We start from the raw sequence: 24,580 nt of genomic DNA, 5'->3' as shown, positions 1-24,580 counted from the left end.
CTCTTCTCAACGTTCGAGAAACGCAGGTGATCTTTCAGTGCTATTGCTGTTCCTCTACGGGAGTAATCTATATTACACACAACGTTGTACCCAGGCAGACTGATTTGATCATTTTCTACTTCCTGCAAAAGTGCAATGTCTATGCTCATTGTTTGTAGAAACGTCCTAAGCGCGTTTAGTTTTGTTGAGTTTGTGATGGTGTTTATATTTATCGATGCGATGTTATAGCTAACGAGATCCATTAAATATTATATAGTCTAAAGAGATCTATATATTATCAACTTCAATCTCCTCAACTTCTTCGTCGTCAGCGTTGTTTTGTCGCGATTTCTTGCCTGGCGGCCGACCAATTCGGCGCTTGCTGCTTCCTGAAGCTGATGAACAGTCTGTGTCATTTCCATCGGTTGAGGTAGTTTGTCGGGTAGTCATTCTGTTGGTAGTAGCTACCATTGCCGGAGGAGCCATGAGCGTCACGAGTTGATCGGAAATGTTCGTTTTCGCGAACTTCAGATCGATAGTGTTCGGTACAGAGAGCTTCGTGTGAGCTAAGGGCAGCTTCGGAGCTACCGGTGCAGGTTTAGCTATGCCTGGTCTTTGAAATAGCGGATTCGGTTTTGGTTTTTCATTTTTTCCTCCCTCTCCGGGCTTGGGACCGAAAGGTTTGGCGGCTGTGTTCTTCTGTGTAGTAACAGAGGGTTTCGTGGCGGATTTTTGTCCCGTTTGTTTTGTAACATTCGCGTATGTCTTCTGCACCAGCAGCTTTTTATTCTGAACACACGAGATGCCGTTGTGAATAAATTCGCTGCAGTGGCGACATGTTTGCAACTGGCCGAAGTACGTCACACTTGTCGTTTGTCCATCAATCGTGATGTAGCTTTCAATATTGCGCTTTACCATCATGCGCACTATTTTGCTTCCCGTCGAAAGACCACCGAAGCGATATTTACTGTCCCATACGTGATCGGTTACCGACAGAACCTCACCGTAGACACTTAGAAATTCGGCAATTTGCTCGTTCGTTATGTCTTCGGACAAGTCCGATAACTTTACTTCTACCGCTCCGTCCTCCAGTGTAATCCGAAGCGTGTAGATTTTGCCATCTACTTCGGTTTCGTGCTTTTTGTCGTGTTCTGCTACGATCTTCTGCGCCAGCTCCAGGTCAACGACCTTCACAAAAGCACATCCAAGTGTCTTACTTGGTTGAAGACGAAGCACCTGTTCGTACTGTAGACCCAACACGGTACCGACAAACTCGTGAAGCTCTTCAAAGGACGGCTTTTTCGGTACGTTCGCGTAGTCGATGCGAAACGTGTTTTCGCGTCGAACACTCATCGCGCAGATAAACGCGGCGAAAAATCACTCAAAACGGTACTTAAACGAAATGGCGTTGTTAAATAGCTTGCGTATGACTTCCAGAGAAAAACACGTCTGCTTTCTTCGAAAGTTGAGCGCTAACTGACATTCATATGCCTAGCGTCCATATGCCTCGTGTCCCGTCCCCACGCGCTAGATGTGTGCTGTCGACGAGGATGCCAGAGCAGCGGGTGTAAGGGGAGACTAGACAGGAGCAGCCGAAGACCGAGTTTTGTGGAGGCGTATTCTGGATTCGACATAGGATCTCAACGATCTGTCGCCATAAAAGTAAAGTAAGTAAGCCCATAGGAACATCTATGCAAAAGTTTTAGCCAGATCCAAAATGGTCGAATAAACTGGTTGCCCGTTCTTTGCGAAATTTTATACATGCACTGAAAATATTTTTTCGTTATTCTCTGCACGCACATTTCGTAAACATGAAATTCGTATATTGTACAGCACTTTTACTGGATGTATAGAACATTCGTACTGCAAGTTATCGAATAGAATTGCAACTTTACGCATAATTTGTACAATTCACGAATGTACTTTCATACGAACGTGGATAACAACGAACAAAAAAAAAACGGGAGCACGAGTTTTTACTTGAACGAAATTTTCGTGTTCTGTTATTTTTGATTTCGTATAATGTACATGTTATTGCGTAAGCTTACTAATTTTTCGTACTATTTACATTATGCAGCGTTTGTTTGTACGATTGATTGCGTTCATTTCTTGAACCTTTCGTTACGTATACGAATAGAGATCTGCAACCATTTTGACAGTTCTGACGAAAGTATGTACCTTCATATTTAATACTCATTAAAGATATACCACATTGCAAATATTTTTTCGTTATTCCACTCACGCACAATCCGTAAACATGGATTTCGTAGAGTGTACAGCACTTTTGTTGATTTTATAGAACATTCGAATTGCAAGTTATCGAATAGAATTGCAATTTACGCATAATTTGTCCAATTCACAAATGTACTTTCGTATGAACGTGGATAACAACGAGTAATTACTTGAAGGTGTTCTGTGATTTTTGATTTCGTATAAACAGAGCTGGTAGCCACATGGTTACAGAGTCCGCTTTGATAAGCAGATGGTCGTGAGTTCCACTACTTCTCTCTCACACTTGGTCCGAATCCGTTGCTTTTCCACGATGAGGTAGAGAACATTTATACGTTTCTGAAACAACTTCACTCTCGCATCGATAGAACCGCCGCGATACATATAACCTCCGCTCAGCTCAGGTTTCGTATTGAAATAACTTTCGTGAACATTTGTACGTCTCTGGGGTTAAGTTCGGAAGGCGCGCGTCGTCGCTCTCTCGCAATCGATAGAACTAGAATCGCGTTGTGGCAAAAACCGGTGATGATCAATCTTTCTCTCTTTTATTTTTGATTTCGTATAATAGGGGAGGATTGTACAAAACGCACCAGTTAAGCATTTTCGCGATTTACCGCGCTTCAAATCATTTCAAAGCGACATTGAACGTGTAGGATGATTGTAGGGTGTATTTATAGTATGTTTATAACCAAGTTTATTATAAAATACTCGATTTCAATGTCTTTTTTGGTAAAAACTACCATTGCCGCCAAACAAGCCCGTGACCAAAACGCACCTCAACAAAGGTCAGTATGCTCCAAAGCAAATGGCTAATATGCCACTAGCAGGAATCAGCACGCGAAGTGAGAAGCGCTTGAAGTCTCGAAAGTAAAATCAAAAATAATGGAACATGCTCTAAGTCGTCAAGCAATCTCATGCAAGCTCTTCATAGTGCATTCTGCCCCACTTTTGATTTTGATTGTTTTTAGGTAAAAGTTGACAAAAGTTAGTGAAATAATTTGAAACACTCATAGCATAAACTCCAAAAGTGTAAAGGTTAGGGGAACCATAAGTTTTTTGTATTATTTACTAGTCAGGTAATCATAAAAGCTTAAATAAAATTCATGAATTATTACATGTTGGACAGAGCCACAGCCAATTGCACAGATTTTTGAGCATTTTAGTCATTATGACACACTTTTTTATATGAGAACTGTAGAGAAGCTGGGTTTTTATGAGAAAACCGAAGAATTTCGTCATAAAAAGTCACATGTGTAAGTATTTTGGGGAATTGATGGCATGGGCCATCTTACCCAACTGGTGCGTCTTGTACGGTTCTCCCCTACTAATTTTTCGTACTATTTACATTATGCAGCGTTCTGTGTACGAATTATTTGCGTGAGCTTACTAATTTTTCGTACTATTTACATTATGCAGCGTTCTTTGTACGAATTATTTGCGTAAACTTAATTATTTTTCGTACTATTTACATAATGCGGCGTTCTAAGTACGAATTACTTGCGTGAGCTTACTAATTTTTCGTACTATTTACATTATGCAGCCTTTGTTTGTACGATTGATTGCGTTTATTTTTAAAACCTTTCGTTACGTATACGAATATAAATCTGTAACAGTTTTGACAGTTCTAACGAAAGTACCTTCATATTTATTACGCATTGGTTTCGCTGCAGAAAATAACAAAAGGTTTTGTATATAAAACATACGTTTTCGTGGAATAAACTAAAATATATTTTCAGTGTGCTTTATAGGAACCTTAATGTTGTTTGGATCTTAAGCGTTTTTGGAAATGGAAAAAAATAGAAGGTTATAAAATATGTTTTGCAAAGGGTTTTTTTTGCTTCAAACATCAGCGAAATTAAACTTTCGAAACCGCACACTTTTCTCGCTAATAATAGAACTAATTCTGTGTTGATAATATAGAATCGTGAAGACAACGCTCAAAGCTATACTATTTTTCATAAAAGCAAGTCTTTCCATCACATAACGCATTTTCCAAATCCTTTTCAATTTCTTTAATAACAAACAAATATCTGACTTTGTCCGTAGCCACTTGGCAGGCTTCCGAGCATCTCTCGCATCTCTCTTACCCTTCGGTAGAGTTTCACACTCAATCGATCACTGACCCACAAATTGGCATATTTAAAATGCCAACGGCAAACTCGCACCCACAACACACAAAAGAAAGCCAATAATTATATTTTCTCGTTCTTTGCATTTTCCAGCATTTGATTCTGCACTCACTACGTCCGCAACTCGCCACACCTATCCCATCCCGTCATTTGGAAGTGCGGGGAGCCACTTTCTGAAAGCCAATAATTTATCACATTATCTTGATTTCATTCAACCCCACCCACTGATCTGTCTGGTCAGACCACTGAGCGGCAAACTAACTATCAGTTGGGTTGGTAACTGCTGCAAACTGTGGATAGTGTCATGTAGCAAAAGGGAAGACCTCCCGCTAAGCGATCTGCAGAGAACAGAACAAGCTGCAAGATAGGAAAAAACCACTATGTGCAAGGTTCCAGTTTCACTTTTCTTCTCACTTCATTTTCCAGCCATCGGAAAAATGCATTACGGATCCTTCAGTAGTGTACCCATTCCATTTCGGCTGCAAGGCGGTAGTTTTTCCGGGTGTGTGTATCAGTATCGGTCACAAACGCCCCGCAGTCCGTTTCCAGTCATATGTATTCTGTCTGGTCGGAAACGAGACCTTCCATTCCTTTTCACTGGTTCTTTGCCGTTTCGACACATCGGAATCATTTTCCCCCCAACCGCACTCATCGATTCAATAGTGGTAAAGTATGGCAAATATAGCAGAAGGAAAATATTATTTTTATTCCATATACCTATCTATGTTATCTTGCTTCTTCATGATAACCATCGTTGCAATTTCGAAATACGACATGATTCGCGAAATGTTTCACAGCAGGATAACCGAGAGCATCGCTGTTGGCGTTGTGTCATGATTAAGAAACTATCTCCAGAATATACAACTTCATGGACATCGTTATCGATATGATCAACAGCTTACGTCTTTACTTTCTGTTTTACCGACTTTGTTGAAATACTTGTTATGATAAGAAACTGAGGTTGGTCACAATTATGGTAACAAAACTATACTATCTATTCCACTTTACGATAAGTCCACATAACGGTAATTCATTTGAAGTCATCGACAACTTACAGAATTCTTTCAGGTTCTTGTAATTAGAAATAATAAAAAATGCTTTTAGTAATATGCGCACCCCTTATTCAGAGTAGTTTCAAATAATTTCAATATTATCAAATCACCGGAAAACAAGTTTCATCAACATTAAACTGTTTGAAAATGGTGATAGCAGATTAAGCAATTTATCTGATTTTAAAAAGAACATTTGTGCTTTAAATCCTCGATATCAAAATATCAGACTGTGTTTACCTTTGCACGGAATAGCATCTAAGAAGAAGGTTTTTCACGTGTGTTAAATTTTCTATGGGTAGGTACAAAAGGTTGAAGAAAAGATAGAACAACTGGTTTGAAATGTATACAGAACTAAATACAGTACTTTTTGGCATAATTACTTATCGATACCTTATCGAAATCGATACCTTATTTAACATTGTAAAACCTGTAACATTTGAATTTACGAAAAATTTAAAAAACAATCAATCCCATTTTTCTTTATCTCGGTTTTTTAACCCCAATTTGATTTTTTTCTAACGTTTACAAAACCATCATTCGAAACGACGGCCCCGCGATAAAGACGCATCGTAAGGTCGAGCAGGATTGGCACATTCTTGCCCAACAGATTCACGAAAGAAACTCCCGTCATAATTCTACTGACAATCTACGAACTTATAACGGTCGACTTCTTCCGGAGTAATTCAAACCAATGGCTCGGAAATAACTAGATAAAGCTGTTTCCTTGGGCTTTCCAAAAATAAACGTTGAAGGAAAGTAACACATGCTTACGACATCACGTCGATGGTCGGAAGCATTCCGGTGCAAACATCCAAGAACGCTTTGACCAGCAAGCTGCCGTCTGGAGTCACCGGAAAACGCATATTTCCTTCTCAGATGTTTACCCAGGGGTGGTGGTGCAGGAGTACGACCAAAGTTTTGGATTCGATTTTGCCCAATTCTTCTTATGATGACGACAAGCTTTCCTTGTTGTTTTTTTATTGCTGTTCGGGTGCCTGTGTCCTCGTGTTCGGAAACCGGAAACGTGGAAAATATTTGATAAGGCACACCAGTCTGGGAGATGGCGTTTCCTTTTTATAAACTGGCACCGCTGATGCTTCCAAGCCTGCGGTTCAATGACCGTGGTTTCTCGATATTCTGGGTCATCAAATATTGTCAGATAATAAAAAATAATAGAAAAAAGTATGAGAGAAAATTGTTCGCGCCATATACGTTGACGGCCAAGGGATCGAAGACTCGCCAGAAATGCAGAAAGTAAAATCTCGCAGTGATAATGGAATATGAATGTACTTTCTACTGGCGCGTTTGTGTGCGGGAAAAGTTTTTCCATTCCATTTTTTTTTGCTCTATAAGAGGAAAACAAAAAACCGGAGCAATGTTGAATCAGGGTATTCACGACTGACAAAGACGAGCGACAGCAGGCGCACATTGGAACATGTAGATCGCAATTAAAAGTTTTCCCGGATTGAGCAATTCGATGCATGCGCTTGGTGGAATTTGAAATCTTCTGCATAGCACCAGTCTGCCACGATTACACTGCTGTTATCCAGATTGGCGATTAAAATAGCTTCAGAACGCTGCCGAATAGGAATAAAAAGGACTTCCCTTTGACTCTTTCATAGCATGATTCGATTGAAACTATCTCACTTTTGAAAAGCAGGAATTATTTAATGCCTTCGAGTATGTACTGACACCCTCTTCAAAAATATGACTAAAACAAAACAAAAATTGTACCTTTAAGAGTTAATCATTCCTACGCCCGACGTGTGGATAAACTTTCAATCAGCAGTGCAGCGGTGGTTTGATCCGTTCCGGGTAGAATCTGAATTACCGGAAGTAGGCGAATGTCATGCACGTTACTCTGAATGGCAGCGCTATCATTGGTATTAGCTGCAATCACTGAAAAGCAACAAGAGGATATACAGAATGAAATATCACTCGGATGGGTATGGTATCATCGGAAACCCATACCTGCATTAATATGTTTATAACAGATGGAGTAATTAACAATCTTCTACTGATTAGAAAGCGAGCTCTGTAAGGAAATATATATGTGAATGTGCATTGATATGAATTCTCAGAATATTCAACTTTTTTCTACACAAAGCCTCATTCATCGGAACGAAGAATGCACGTCCGCCAGGAATCGGCATCACGTAAAAAACCGTGCGTCCCCACTAGCAAGTAAGAGCCTTGATTCAAAGTTTCCGTCCACGTCAAAAGAAATCATCTGGACTAACATTTGAATCGAAATATCTAAGTAATGACGAAAACTTGTCGATAGATGACTCTCAGAGAATTGCCTGAACCTTCACTTTAAAATATTTGTAAAAAGTTAAATTTGAGATTTTTCACTAAAAAAACATTAGAGAAACGGAAAGTGATTTTCAAGAAATCGGTCATCTCAATTTTATTCAAAATAAGTTTTTTAGAGATTCAATTTAGTCGTTTGAAACTCTTCTGAACAAACGAAAATGGGCACTATCAAGGAAATGAAACATTTCAATGTGACGGATGTGTTGGACGCGAAAAAGTTTTTAAACTTTGTTTTCTTAAGAGCACCCACTTTAGTTTGTTCAGAAGAGTTTAAGACAAGTAAAATGTCTGTTTAAATAAAAGATTTTGAAAACAAATCTTAAATCGATTTTTTTCATTATTTTTAAATAAAAGTTCAGACAAATCCCTGAAAGACATCCATTGACAACTTTCCCCTATCCCTAGTCATAACTCGCATATATAGATCTATGAAAAAAAAACTTCAGCTCTTTTCAAATGTTGATCCAGATATTTTTTTGTACTGAACGTATGCAAAGTTGCTTGGTTTAGTTAAGTGGTTTAGTGGTTTAGTTTAGGCTTATACACCCACAGAGTTTCATTGAACTCTGAGAGAGTGCTGCCACATCCTGTTAAGTTGTAGTAGTAGTAGTGGTAGTAGTAGTAGTAACGTTTTATTATTATAGGGTTTTCAGCCTGTGGCTGGTTCACCCCAGATCCTGTTAAGTTGGCGCGAAATCGATCTATTACTCCTGAACAAATTTATATTATTATTTGAATATTTTTGCGCGACAATAAGTCGATTACCACACAGTACAACTTCTAATATAATCGCTCCAGAAAGGCACAACAGTTGCAAGCCCCTCTGTTTGCTAACGGGCCTTTTCTCCATCAGCTAGGCAACTGTATTTTATTGGAAGAAGTGGGATGGTAAACTTTTCACCGTGAAAGTGAAATAAGTAATTATTGTCCTAGCTCGTAGCTCGTAGTTCTGTTTCTTGTTACTGCGCCAAATTAGAGCTGCATATGGTGCTCAGTTGCTGAAACTCTACTTTCTTCCAGCAAGCGGCATTTAACTTCCCATTTCGGGTGCCTAATTTGTGTGAAACTAGCAATGTAAAAGTACAATTTAACAGTGGTTCAAATTGTCACCACTGATAGACTGCAATAGAAAATTCGGTGGTGCTGAACATGTTGTTGATTATATATACATAAATGGGGATGAAGACCAGTAGCAGTGGTAACCGGCTTTTTTTTTTTGTTAAGGGTATTTTAACTGCTAAGAGTTGTTTTTATTTGTTTATTTGTTTATTTGTTTTTTTGTTTATTTGTTTATTTGTTTATTTGTTTATTTGTTTATTTGTTTATTTGTTTATTTGTTTATTTGTTTATTTGTTTATTTGTTTATTTGTTTATTTGTTTATTTGTTTATTTGTTTATTTGTTTATTTGTTTATTTGTTTATTTGTTTATTTGTTCATTTGTTTATTTGTTTATTTGTTTATTTGTTTATTTGTTTATTTGTTTATTTGTTTATTTGTTTATTTGTTTATTTGTTTATTTGTTTATTTGTTTATTTGTTTCTTTGTTTATTTGTTTGTTTGTTTATTTGTTTATTTGTTTATTTGTTTATTTGTTTATATGTTTATTTGTTTATTTGTTTATTTGTTTATTTGTTTATTTGTTTATTTGTTTATTTGTTTATTTGTTTATTTGTTTATTTGTTTATTTTTTTATTTGTTTATTTGTTTATTTGTTTATTTGTTTATTTGTTTATTTGTTAATTTGTTAATTTGTTAATTTGTTAATTTGTTAATTTGTTAATTTGTTTATTTGTTTATTTGTTTATTTGTTTATTTGTTTATTTGTTTATTTGTTTATATGTTTATTTGTTTATTTGTTTATTTGTTTATTTGTTTATTTGTTTATTCGTTTATTGGTTTATTTGTTTATTTGTTTATTTGTTTATTTGTTTATTTGTTTATTTGTTTATTTGTTTATTTGTTTATTTGTTTATTTGTTTATTTGTTTATTTGTTTATTTGTTTATTTGTTTATTTGTTTATTTGTTTATTTGTTTATTTGTTTATTTGTTTATTTGTTTATTTGTTTATTTGTTTATTTGTTTATTTGTTTATTTGTTTATTTGTTTATTTGTTTATTTGTTTATTTGTTTATTTGTTTATTTGTTTATTTGTTTATTTGTTTATATGTTTATTTGTTTATTTGTTAATTTGTTTATTTGTTTATTTGTTTATTTGTTTTTTCGTTTATTTATTCATTTGTTTATTTGTTTATTTGTTTATTCGTTTATTTGTTTATTTGTTTATTTGTTTATTTGTTTATTTGTTTATTTGTTTATTTGTTTATTTGTTTATTTGTTTATTTGTTTATTTGTTTATTTGTTTATTTGTTTATTTGTTTATTTGTTTATTTGTTTATTTGTTTATTTGTTTATTTGTTTATTTGTTTATTTGTTTATTTGTTTATTTGTTTATATGTTTATTTGTTTATTTGTTTATTTGTTTATTTGTTTATTTGTTTATTTGTTTATTTGTTTATTTGTTTATTTGTTTATTTGTTTATTTGTTTATTTGTTTATTTGTTTATTTGTTTATTTGTTTATTTGTTTATTGGTTTATTTGTTTATTTGTTTATTTGTTTATTTGTTTATTTGTTCATTTGTTTATTTGTTTATTTGTTTATTTGTTTATTTGTTTATTTGTTTATTTGTTTATTTGTTTATTTGTTTATTTGTTTATTTGTTTATTTGTTTATTTGTTTATTTGTTTATTTGTTTATTTGTTTATTTGTTTATTTGTTTATATGTTTATTTGTTTATTTGTTTATTTGTTTATTTGTTTATTTGTTTATTTGTTTTTTCGTTTATTTGTTCATTTGTTTATTTGTTTATTTGTTTATTCGTTTATTTGTTTATTTGTTTATTTGTTTATTTGTTTATTTGTTTATTTGTTTATTTGTTTATTTGTTCATTTGTTTATTTGTTTATTTGTTTATTTGTTTATTTGTTTATTTGTTTATTTGTTTATTTGTTTATTTGTTTATTTGTTTATTTGTTTATTTGTTTATTTGTTTATTTGTTTATTTGTTTATTTGTTTATTTGTTTATTTGTTTATTTGTTTATTTGTTTATTTGTTTATTTGTTGATTTGTTTATTTGTTTATTTGTTTATTTGTTTATTTGTTTATTTGTTTATTTGTTTATTTGTTTATTTGTTTATTTGTTTGTTTGTTTATTTGTTTATTTGTTTATTTGTTTATTTGTTTATTTGTTTATTTGTTTATTTGTTTATTTGTTTATTTGTTTATTTGTTTATTTGTTTATTTGTTTATTTGTTTATTTGTTTATTTGTTTATTTGTTTATTTGTTTATTTGTTTATTTGTTTATTTGTTCATTTGTTTATTTGTTTATTTGTTTATTTGTTTATTTGTTTATTTGTTTATTTGTTTATTTGTTTATTTGTTTATTTGTTTATTTGTTTATTTGTTTATTTGTTTATTTGTTTATTTGTTTATTTGTTTATTTGTTCATTTGTTTATTTGTTTATTTGTTTATTTGTTTATTTGTTTATTTGTTTATTTGTTTATTTGTTTATTTGTTTATTTGTTTATTTGTTTATTTGTTTATTTGTTTATTTGTTTATTTGTTTATTTGTTTATTTGTTTATTTGTTTATTTGTTTATTTGTTTATTTGTTTATTTGTTTATTTGTTTATTTGTTTATTGGTTTATTTGTTTATTTGTTTATTTGTTTATTTGTTTATTTGTTCATTTGTTTATTTGTTTATTTGTTTATTTGTTTATTTGTTTATTTGTTTATTTGTTTATTTGTTTATTTGTTTATTTGTTTATTTGTTTATTTGTTTATTTGTTTATTTGTTTATTTGTTTATTTGTTTATTTGTTTATTTGTTTATTTGTTTATTTGTTTATATGTTTATTTGTTTATTTGTTTATTTGTTTATTTGTTTATTTGTTTATTTGTTTTTTCGTTTATTTATTCATTTGTTTATTTGTTTATTTGTTTATTCGTTTATTTGTTTATTTGTTTATTTGTTTATTTGTTTATTTGTTTATTTGTTTATTTGTTCATTTGTTTATTTGTTTATTTGTTTATTTGTTTATTTGTTTATTTGTTTATTTGTTTATTTGTTTATTTGTTTATTTGTTTATTTGTTTATTTGTTTATTTGTTTATTTGTTTATTTGTTTATTTGTTTATTTGTTTATTTGTTTATTTGTTTATTTGTTTATTTGTTTATTTGTTGATTTGTTTATTTGTTTATTTGTTTATTTGTTTATTTGTTTATTTGTTTATTTGTTTATTTGTTTATTTGTTTGTTTGTTTATTTGTTTATTTGTTTATTTGTTTATTTGTTTATTTGTTTATTTGTTTATTTGTTTATTTGTTTATTTGTTTATTTGTTTATTTGTTTATTTGTTTATTTGTTTATTTGTTTATTTGTTTATTTGTTTATTTGTTTATTTGTTTATTTGTTTATTTGTTTATTTGTTTATTTGTTTATTTGTTTATTTGTTTATTTGTTCATTTGTTTATTTGTTTATTTGTTTATTTGTTTATTTGTTTATTTGTTTATTTGTTTATTTGTTTATTTGTTTATTTGTTTATTTGTTTATTTGTTTATTTGTTTATTTGTTTATTTGTTTATTTGTTTATATGTTTATTTGTTTATTTGTTAATTTGTTTATTTGTTTATTTGTTTATTTGTTTTTTCGTTTATTTATTCATTTGTTTATTTGTTTATTTGTTTATTCGTTTATTTGTTTATTTGTTTATTTGTTTATTTGTTTAGTTGTTTATTTGTTTATTTGTTTATTTGTTTATTTGTTTATTTGTTTATTTGTTTATTTGTTTATTTGTTTATTTGTTTATTTGTTTATTTGTTTATTTGTTTATTTGTTTATTTGTTTATTTGTTTATTTGTTTATTTGTTTATTTGTTTATTTGTTTATTTGTTTATTTGTTTATTTGTTTATTTGTTTATTTGTTTATTTGTTTATTTGTTTATTTGTTTATTTGTTTATTTGTTTATTTGTTTATTTGTTTATTTGTTTATTTGTTTATTTGTTTATTTGTTTATTTGTTTATTTGTTTATTTGTTTATTTGTTTATTTGTTCATTTGTTTATTTGTTAATTTGTTTATTTGCTTATTTGTTTATTTGTTCATTCGTTTCGGGGTCATCCTTATTCCACGTGAACAGATTTTCAACGATTTTGAAATACCGCCCACCCCACACCTGCGTGGGGGAGTATGGACCATGGACATTATATAGACAAAGCTGTCCACGTGGAATGTGGACGACCCCTATTTGTTCATTTCCGGAGTGATTTGCAATTAGGGCGCAACTAGCAAAAGATAAACATTGGGGAATACCAGTTTGAAAATTTGCAAGTGAATTTTATGGAAATAAATATCTTACCTCGTGCTGTATTAAGAAGTGGTCGCCATGTTGCTCGGTTTTGGGCTGTGTTGCGCCAGTTCCCCCAGGAGTCTCACGAGACGCCTTCGATCTGGTCGAGCCATCGTGCACGCTGCGCCCCTCTACTTCTGGTGCCGGCAGAGTTGCTGAAGAGAAGTGATTTCACAGGGTCGTCGTTCAGCATCCTTACGACGTGACCGGCCCACCGCAACCTCTTGACTTTCGCCAGGTGCGCAATGGGATTCTCTCCAAGTAGCGCGTGCAGCTCGTGACTCATGAGCCGTCATCATTCTTCGTCGTCCGTCTGTATTGCACCGTAGAAGTTCGCAGCACCATCCGTTCTAAAACTCCAAGGGCGTTAAGGTCCTCCGCGAGAAGTGTTTTTTCTTCGATTCCGTAGAGGACTACCGGTCTTATCAGGGTTTTGTACAGATTCAACTTCGTGCGTCGTCGTACTCGACTCGATCGAAGTATCTTTCGAAGTGAAAAGTAGGCACGATTTCCAGCCTAGTCGTGTCTCTGGTTCTCTTTGCTGGTGTTATTGTCAGTGGTCACCAGTGACCCCAAATACACCAACTCGTTGACCAGCTCAAGCTAATCGCCGTCTACAGAGACTTGAGTTGGGAGGCTGACGTTGTTCTCCTTGGTGCCTCTCGCTCGCATGTAATTCGTTTTCGACGCATTTATTCGTAGTCCGATTCGCCCGGCTTCGGCCTTCAGTCGGGCGTAAGTTTCCTCCGCCGTCGCAAAGTTACGTGATATGATGTCAAAGTCATCCGCGAAGCCCAGAAACTAAACAGACCTCGTGAAAATCGAGCCCCTTGTGTCGATGCCCGTCTTCCGGATCACACCCTAAAGGGCGATGTTAAACAGCAAACAGGAAAGCTCATCACCTCGTCTTAACCCTCTGCGCGATTCAAAGAGGCTCGAGAGTATCCCCGAAACAGGCACGTAGCACATCACTTGCGCCATGGTGCCTTGATCAGTCGAGTCAGTTTATCCGGAAATCCGTTGTCGTGCATGATCTGCCATAGCTGTTCTCGATCGACTGTATTATGCGATGCGGTCGTTTTCAGTAAATTACTAAGATTGGCGGTCAACATTTGATAATGTAAGAAGAGAATGAGATCCTAAGAATAAAAGTTTGGAAACAAATAAACAGAAAAAACATAAATAAATAATAAATAAACGAAAAAAAAAAAATAAATAAATATATATATATATATATATATATATATATATATATATATATATATATATATATATATATATATATATATATATATATATATATATATATATATATATATATACATATATATATATATATATATATATATATATATATATATATATATATATATATATATATATATATATATATATATATATATATATATATATATATTTATTTATTTATTTATTTATTTTTTTTCTGTTTATTTGTTTCCAAACTTTTATTCTTAGGATCTCATTCTTTTTTTACATTATCAAATTTTGACCGCCAATCTTAGTAATTTACTGAAAACGACCGCATCGCTCGCTCGGTAAAAAAAAGTAACAGCCACATTTTTCCGTAAATCTTGGTTCAGTCTAACTGAAATTTCGGCATAAAATCGGAAACCTCGTTAAAAATGTAAACAGTCGAATATACACAGTATTGTTGAATTACGGCTTTGATTTTTTCTGAGTTCTCAGTAAATTGAGGTTAAACCATGATAGCGCAAACTCTAAAATTAGATTTAAGTTCATTAGTTTGTAAATCGACAATCGATGTCGTTTTTATATTTACTTGAATAGCACTAAGGCATACACATACTCACCACAAGCTCAAGTACGTGCCAGTTTATATAACCTTTTCAGTATTTTCAGAGAACTTCTTTGCAGAACCTGAAAACAATAAACAGTCACTTGCATCATCATTGTTCCCAAGTATGAGCCTTTTACACTGGTGTAGACATTCTCACCGAGAAGGGTAAAGTCGTGCTGCCTTTTGGTGCTAATATACGAATGACGGCATAATTTGGTGCCAACAAATGGGAAGCTTGTAGTTTATTGTTATTGCTCGACATTACATAATTATAAGCTGAAATAGCGCTGGAAGCAATTAATTAGCGGACGGCAAGTGGGCCGACCCAATCGTGAGGAAAATCACAAGCCCGGTGAAATACGTGTTCCAACAAAAGGACCGGCGTACGATTTTTGAACAAAGAGATGGCGAAGTAAAACGATAACGATTATCACGGCTACTTGGGAGGATAACCACGTGCTCGAAACGTTGAGGGCCTTACCGGTATTTTTGGCTATCCAACAGTCGAACAGGAGCAATTAGTGCTTAATTACCGTGGTAATATGGATAATCTATTGGTTTCGTATTGTTCGAATGAGCCATGAACCCTACTGGCGAAATATTTCACGTTTGATTTGATACATTTTATGTCTTCAAATATTCTCTTGTTACAAACAACACCTATCGACAGCCTGTTATAAACACACCTTTCCGCAGTCCTTTTATATTTTCAAGCCTATACGAATGTTTAATATAAAAACATGATATCAGAGCGATGTTTGGAATCGCTTTCAATCAAACTAAGCATCCTACTGTTAGACCCTTGATGGCAAACCGTTACCCCGTCTGCTAAAAATCCTGTAAGCATTTGTTCCTAATACGTGAAGGATTTCTCCCTTAGATTTTAGTTGATCTTTCCTCCATCCACCTTCAACTGAGGGATAAATTCACCGGAGCCCCAACCTCCGCTTGCTAAACAGTTTCTCGTTAGCAGTTTAAGCTTTCCCTTTCATCCACTTGACCAACGTGTTTGCTGCTTATGAACTCCAGAGCTCTCCCTCAACCCTAAAAATTCCACACATGTGTCAAGTGCCACTCTACTATCACCACGTTGTCGTCGCCTTCACCGGATTTTTACTAGACTAGGTTGGAACTGTGCTGCTGCCGAACGGCAAGCTTCGGTTGAAGTCACCAAAGAATCCCACCACAAACAGCAAAAGGGAAAACACCGAAGAAAACAAAAACCAACAATCGGATTTTCTTTTGTCGTACGCCGATTCCGTAGAAGACAACTTTTCACCCACTACACTAGAGCTTACGTGCTATCATCAACTGGCTGAGACTGACCACTGCCTAAGCTTCGAAAGGTTCGAGACTCACACTCCATGTATCGGTCCATGGCGAAGCTATACAGGAAACATGTGTTTTGGGTTAGAAGCTGATGTTTCTTTTTGCGATAACATGGACTCAGAGATTTTTTTTGGTTCAATTGTCGTTCGTATTGATACTGTTCTTTGTGAAAAACTCTCCAGTTCAACAAGTTTCAGATTCGTTTAGGGTTTTCTCATCGTGCCAAGCAGCAGCAACATACGTGCCCACGTAGGAAGTGGAAAACACCGTCCCAAGGGGGTAACGGATTTATTCTCATTCTCCCACATACAACGCCGCAGGTTTATCCTTCTCCAAGACGCAACATTATCATTTTCATTCTTTTTCTCCGAATTAAACGGTTCAAAATGGTCTTGCTATGTGATGTTTTATTTTTCGAGCTGAGATGACAAGCTAAGGGTTATGATCTCTGACCGGGTGATTGGGTTTCGGGTTTGAAATCAAAAGGGCTTGTTGGTTGTGATTTTTTCGTTCCTTTAGATATTTTCTTTGTCCTCCTGCCAACGCAGAAGCAGCAATAAGCCGATGAAATGAACATCAACTTCTGTAGAAATCCAGCCGGGTTTTTTAGCTTTATATTGAGTGACTCGTTAATCCTAACTTTATCACAATACGCCACACTGGGTGATTGATTTAAGAGTCGATGGCAACTTTGTCATTGCCCCGAAGCAGATATTAAACTTTAAAAAAGTATAATAACTTATTTTTAATGAGCACATTGAAAGTATACTAGCAAAGTGTATCAAATATACGAGATGTTTATATCCTCTCATTAATAGAAATTCCAAACTTTGTTTAAAGAATAAACTTTTGATTTACAAACAAATTTTTAGACCAGCAATGCTTTATGCTGTACCGATCTGGTCAAGTTGTTGTTTAACAAGGAAGAAAACGCTTCAAAGAATTCAGAATAAAATTCTGAAAATGATTTTGAAGCGTTCTCCTAGGTTTGGTACACTCGAATTACATAGACTTACTGGTGTTGAAACATTAGAAGCTATGTCAAATAAAATTATTAACAATTTTCGGCAAAAATCGTTGCAATTCTCAATTGCTACGATAAGCTCTCTTCATAGCCAATAAGTTAGCAATAAAGTTAGTTGTAGGTTAACTTCTCTTTCTTGACAAGTAGGTTGAATTCTATAAATGTCTAGCACATTGCACATTGATCCACACGACAGTTATAAGGAATAATGGTCATTATTGTATGTTGATAATTCAGTTCATGACAATTATATTATATTCGTGGGGACATGCAGGCTGTGGAACTCAGTCAGCTCAGCTATGTAAACCGTAAAAGATCCTATTCGTGGCTGCTATCCGTCTCTTTCTTCTCGTCTAACATTGTTGTCGCACGTTACGAGAGTACCAAGGTATACCAGTTTATCGACTAGTTAAAAAATTTTCCCATCCATCACAATCTCGGTATCGATTCCGCGTCGAACACTCGACAGAAACGGACGTGCAAAGTGGTCGTTCTATTACAATCCGGTCCGTGTGTACGAATAGCCAAACAAAAGAGTGTATTATTCGCGCTAAAGGCCAACTAGATTGTGAGTTGTGTCGATACGTTCTGTACCCGGCTCACAACTTTGGCTGTATTGGTGCAAAATACCAGCTGCAGTTTTGATCTGTGCACCGTGAATAGATCTTTTTGATCCAAGCCCATCAGTTAACAGTCGAGTCCGTGTCGCTGTGCTGAGTGATCTCACACCCGGCTCACTGCTGGTGGCTGTATTGGTGCTGCTGTACTGGTGCTGCTGGCTGCTTTGGGTGCAGCTTCGAACGATCGGACAACCACTGCTGGAAGGAAGAAGTAAAGAGGTACGTGTTCTTGTCGGCGCTAGTGCGCTAGTGCGCTACATTTTGCGCAATGGATATAGATCCCTCGCCTCCCGTGCCACCATCCCCGAACCCCCCTGACCCTGACCCTTCTGTTACCCCCTCCCCTGTTCATTCTCCAGTCCCCCCTCGCCCCAGGCTTTACCCGGACGGATCTCAACAGGGCAGCTATACTGTTTATTTTCGTCCAAAGGCAGGAGTGAATTCAAAGCGTTTAAACATACTGCAAATTGCTAAAGACCTGACGAAGGGGTACAAGGCCGTGACCGAAATTTCCAAGGTCCGACCTAACAAGCTCCGTGTCGTGGTCAGTGATCTGGCACAGGCCAATGCTATCGCTTGCTCTGAGCTCTTCACACGCGAGTATCGCGTCTACATACCCGCACGAGACGTGGAGATCGACGGTGTCATAACCGATTCGAGTCTGTCTGTCGAGTGTATCCTAAAAAGCGCAACCGGTTGCTTCAAAAATACCGAAACACAGGCGAAGATTTTGGATTGTAAGCAATTGCGGTCCATGTCTCTCGTCGGCGGTAAAAAAGTTTACACTCCGTCAGACTCGTTTCGCGTTACGTTTGCCGGATCTGCACTCCCTAGCCACGTCTCGATCGACCGGGTTCGTCTGCCTGTGCGATTGTATGTACCCCGTGTTATGAATTGCACCAATTGCAAGCAGTTAGGCCACACAGCCGCCTACTGCTGCAATAAGGCACGATGTAGCAAGTGTGGGGAGACTCATGCGGAAGATTCTTGCAGTGTTAATGCTGAAAAATGTATTCACTGTGGGGAAAACCAGCATGAGCTCTCCACATGCCCGGTGTACATGCAGCGCAGAGATAAAATCAAGCGGTCACTTAAGGAGCGTTCAAAGCGTTCTTACGCTGAGATGCTGAAGAAGACCGTGACCACTTCTACCATAACATCGAACCCCTTTGATCTGTTGCCCTCTGATGAAACCGATTCTGACGATTCATCAGCGGGAACATCTTATGCCAATCCTGGGGAGTCCAGGAAGAGGAAAAATGTTTCTTCTCCTAAACTTACCCGTAAAGGTCCTAAGATTTCCCAAAGTGTAATGAAAAGTACGAACAAACCAAACAGTGCTGCGGAAAAACCGAAGCAAACTCCTCCTGGGCTTGCAAATTTAAAGTCCCAGAAGGAGTTCCCAGCACTGCCAGGAACATCTAAAACCCCAGTTGTTCCTTTTGCACATCCAGTTGAGGAAACAAACTCTGGATTAGTGAAATTTTCTGACATTGTGGACTGGATTTTTGAAAATTTCAATGTACCCGATCCAATTAAAATTTTTCTTACAGCATTCCTCCCAACAGTTAGATCATTTTTGAAGCAGTTGACTGCCCAATGGCCCCTCCTTGCAGCGATTGTATCCTTCGATGCCTAATTCAACTGCGTATATGAAGGATTCTATCTCTGTCTTACAGTGGAATTGTAGAAGTATTTTACCAAAAATTGATTCGTTTAAAGTTTTGATAAATAAAAACAAATGCGATGCATTTTCCCTTTGTGAAACTTGGCTTACTTCAAATACTGATCTCAACTTCCATGATTTTAATATTATTCGCCTTGATCGAGACACCCCATATGGAGGAGTACTTTTAGGGATTAAAAAGTGCTATTCTTTCTATCGTATTAACCTCCCCTCGATTCCAGGCATCGAAGTTGTCGCATGTCAAATGACAATACAAGGTAAAGAGCTTTGTATTGCCTCAATATATATTCCTCCCAGAGCACAGGTTGGGCAACGGCTGCTCTTTGATTTAATAGAACTTCTTCCCTCGCCACGTTTGATTTTGGGAGACTTCAACTCTCATGGCGTGGCTTGGGGTTCCCCATACAATGATAACCGCTCCTCTTTAATCTATAACCTTTGCGATGACTTCGACATGACTATTTTAAACAACGGTGAAATGACACGTATCCCGAAACCTCCAGCGCGCCCAAGCGCTTTGGATCTATCCTTATGTTCGACGTCGCTACGGTTGGATTGCACATGGAAGGTAATCCTTGATCCTCACGGTAGCGACCATTTGCCTATTCTTATTTCAATTAATAACGGGTCAACTCGCATGCGACCAATTGACATTCCGTATGACCTCACACGGAATGTCGATTGGAAGTTATACGAGGAAATGATTTCAAAAGCGGTCGAGTCGATTCAACATCATCCACCACTTGAAGAATACAACCTCCTCGCGGGCTTGATTCTCAACGCCGCGTTGCAAGCCCAAACGAAGAAATATCCCGGCGTAACGATCAAAGAACGGCCTCCCACTCCGTGGTGGGACCAAGAGTGCTCCGATGTCTACACGCAAAGATCCGACGCGTATCTGACCTTCCGGGATACAGACAATGCCGACGACTTTAAACGTTATTCGGAGCTTGATACCAAGTTTAAAAGCTTAACTAAGGCAAAGAAACGCGGATATTGGCGTCGGTTCGTAAACGAGACGTCGAGGGAGACATCAATGAGCACTCTTTGGAACACAGCCCGAAGAATGCGGAATCACGTAACGGTCAACGAAAGCGAGGAGTCTTCAAGTAGGTGGATATTTGATTTTGCCAGGAAAGTATGTCCGGACTCTGTTCCTGACCAAAACATTGTTCGCGATGCGTCTCCGGGCCACGACGCGATTGAATCACCTTTTACGATGGCAGAATTTTCAGTTGCCCTCCTGTCCTGTAATAATAACGCGCCTGGGTTAGATAGAATCAAATTCAACTTGTTGAAGAATCTACCCGGCAATGCCAAGAGGCGCTTGTTGAACTTGTTCAATAAGTTCCTGGAGCAAAATATTGTACCGCAGGATTGGAGGCAAATGAAGGTGATCGCCATCCAAAAACCAGGGAAACCAGCTTCTGATCACAACTCTTATAGGCCGATTGCAATGCTATCCTGTATCCGGAAATTGATGGAAAAAATGATACTCCGTCGTTTAGACCATTGGGTCGAATCAAATGGTCTACTATCAGATACTCAATTTGGCTTCCGCCGTGCCAAAGGGACGAATGATTGTCTTGCGTTGCTTTCAACAGATATTCAGCTGGCGTATGCTCGCAAAGAACAAATGGCGTCTGCGTTCTTGGACATTAAGGGGGCTTTTGATTCCGTTTCTATTGACATTCTTTCGGGTAAACTTCACCGACAAGGATTTTCTCCAATTTTGAACAATTTTTTGCACAATTTGTTGTCCGAAAAGCACATGCATTTTACGCACGGCGATTTGGCAACTTTTCGCATTAGCTACATGGGTCTTCCCCAGGGCTCATGTTTAAGCCCCCTTCTTTACAACTTTTATGTAAATGACATCGACGAATGTCTGGCAAACTCATGCACGATAAGACAACTTGCAGACGACAGTGTAATCTCTGTTACAGGAGCCAAAGCTGCCGATTTGCAAGGACCATTGCAAGATACCTTGGACAATTTGTCTGCTTGGGCTTTACAGCTAGGTATCGAATTCTCTCCGGAGAAGACTGAGATAGTAGTTTTTTCTAGGAAGCATGAACCTGCTCAGCTTCAAACACAATTAATGGGTAAAACGATTTCTCAGGTTTTGGTACACAAATATCTTGGTGTCTGGTTCGACTCTAAAGGCACCTGGGGTTGTCACGTGAGATATCTGATGAAAAAATGTCAACAAAGAGTGAATTTTCTTCGTAAAATAACCGGACAATGGTGGGGAGCCCACCCAGGAGACCTTATAAGGCTTTACCAAACAACGATATTGTCTGTTATTGAATACGGGTGTTTCTGCTTCCGCTCCGCAGCAAACACACATTTGATCAAACTGGAGCGAATACAATATCGTTGTTTGCGTATCGCCTTAGGTTGCATGCAGTCGACCCATACGATGAGTTTGGAGGTCTTAGCTGGAGTACTACCATTGAAAAACCGCTTCTGGAGCCTGTCTTCTCGTATTCTTATCAAATGTGAGGTCTTGAACCGTCCCGTGATTGAAAATTTTGAAAGGTTAATCGAACTTAATCCTCAAACCAGTTTTATGACATTGTATTTCAATCACATGTCCCAAAATATTAACCCTTCTTCGAATATTCCAAATCGTGTCGACTTATCAAATACTTCTGATTCTACTGTGTTTTTCAATACATCCATGATAGAAGAAACTCGTGGAATCCCGGATCATTTACGCGTGCAGCAGATCCCCAAAATTTTTTCCAATAAATATCGAAACATCAACTGCGACAATATGTACTACACTGACGGATCACTTCTTGATGGGTCCACTGGCTTCGGTATCTTCAATAACAATTTAACCGTCTCCCATAAGCTCGATAATCCTGCTTCTGTTTACGTCGCAGAATTAGCTGCAATTCAGTACACCCTAGGGATTATCGAAAAAATGCCCACGGACCATTATTTCATCTTTACGGACAGTCTCAGTTCCATTGAGGCTCTCCGATCGATGAAAGATGTTAAGCACTCTCCGTATTTCCTGGGGAAAATACGGGAACATCTGAGTGCTTTATCCGAAAAATCTACTCAGATTAGCTTAGCGTGGGTCCCTTCTCACTGCTCGATACCGGGTAATGAGAAAGCGGACTTTTTGGCTAAGGTGGGCGCAACAAACGGTGATATTTATGAAAGACCAATTGCCTTTAATGAATTTTTCGCATTTGTACGTCAGAATACGATCATCAGTTGGCAAAATTCTTGGACCAAGGGGGAACTGGGAAGGTGGTTACATTCCATAATCCCCAAGGTATCGACGAACCCGTGGTTCAAGGGGTTGGATGTAGGTCGGGATTTCATTTGCGTGATGTCCCGGCTTATGTCCAATCACTATAGATTCGACGCGCATCTCCGTCGTGTTGGGCTCGGGGAGAGTGGTATCTGTGCCTGTGGTGAAGGTTATCACGACATAGAGCACGTTGTTTGGTCATGCCCTGTACACCGTGACGCCAGGTCTAGATTAGTAGCTTCCCTGCAGGCCGAAGGTAGGCAGCCGGCTGTTCCTGTTCGTGATGTCTTGGCGAGCCGTGACCTATCCTACATGTCCCTTATATACGTTTTCCTGAAATCCATCCACGCCCCAGTTTAGTCCTATCTCCTTCCGCCTACATCCAACCAAACGACAAGAACACGTTAAGACCCCGGATCCGGAAACAGCAACTAGACCCGCACGATACTCTCAGGCCCCGAGGGAGACAACCCAATATGCCAGTCCGTAATATCTTGGCCCAGCAGCGGAACATATTCAATATGCTGCTTACCTATGGCGATGGAAAACCATCAAACAACAAATCAGTGCTTTTCATGCAAAACATTCTAGCTTAAGTTAGATTTAGTTTCAGCTCGTAGTCGGCAGCGAGGTTAAAAAATTTGCTTTTAGTTATTAAGATACTTTAGAAAGTAAGCTACCAGATATAATTGGCGCCGTTAAACATTGAATTGTATTTGTGCCGTGTCAAATAAACTATAGATGAGGAAAAAAAAAACAATCTCGGTATCAACACTTGAGGAACTTCCACGCTCAACTGGGGCATACCACAATAGTTCAAATAAATGGACACAGTGGTCCCAAAAAAAAACGGAACAGGAAAAAAACTCTTACGCTCTCTACTAGCCTCATGTACTTTGGTAGAATTCAATATAAACCTAATTCTCGTTAGGGCCATCCATATACCACGTGGACAGATTTTTAACGATTTTTTTTTCTAGGTATCCACTGCAGTGCTGTCGATTTATGTCAATTATGTCGGAATTATTCAAATTTTAAGCTTGTTGGAAATTTAAGGTGAACATTTTGAAGATTAACGTATTCTTAGTGTAGTGAGTGATTTTGTTCAGTGATTAATACAAAATGTAGTCCGCAAATGATGAAAAAAACTTTGATTGGCTGCTGAATGAATCCCATTGTAGCCGCATAGAACAATGGGTAGATTTCGTTTTCTTGGTTAGATGATCGAAATAAATGAGTTTTTTAGTGTAGATGCCCGACTATAATAATAAATTCAGAGATTTAAGGTAAGTTTTTGAGGATTCTACTTCATGAGATATCTAAAGTGAACTAATAAGAAGCCATTCCATGGATTAGTTGATTTATTTAGTCAGAAAACATACGTTTTTTCTAGTTTTCAATTGAGTTTTCGTTTTATAATTATGGGCTGAGATGAATAATGGAACAGTTCCCCTATCTGAGTTGCTGTGTTTCTAACATGAAACAGAGCGAGGGAAATAATCCGCTTTCGCGCGTGACGATATAATTTCTGATTTTGCCAATTAAAATGCACGGAAAGTGAGTATCTAAATTAACCTTATTTTCGATTTTGCGGAAAACGGAATAAATAAGTATAAGAACCAAAATTTTTTGTTTGTCTCAATTCCTTTCATGAAAGGAAAAACTGCCCAGTCATTTTCATTGGGGGCCCACATTTTTGTTACCGCACCAGGCTC

Source organism: Wyeomyia smithii, chromosome 1 (assembly GCF_029784165.1).
Source record: "Wyeomyia smithii strain HCP4-BCI-WySm-NY-G18 chromosome 1, ASM2978416v1, whole genome shotgun sequence".
Taxonomy (NCBI): domain Eukaryota; kingdom Metazoa; phylum Arthropoda; class Insecta; order Diptera; family Culicidae; genus Wyeomyia; species Wyeomyia smithii.
This window is presented reverse-complemented; position numbering follows the sequence as displayed.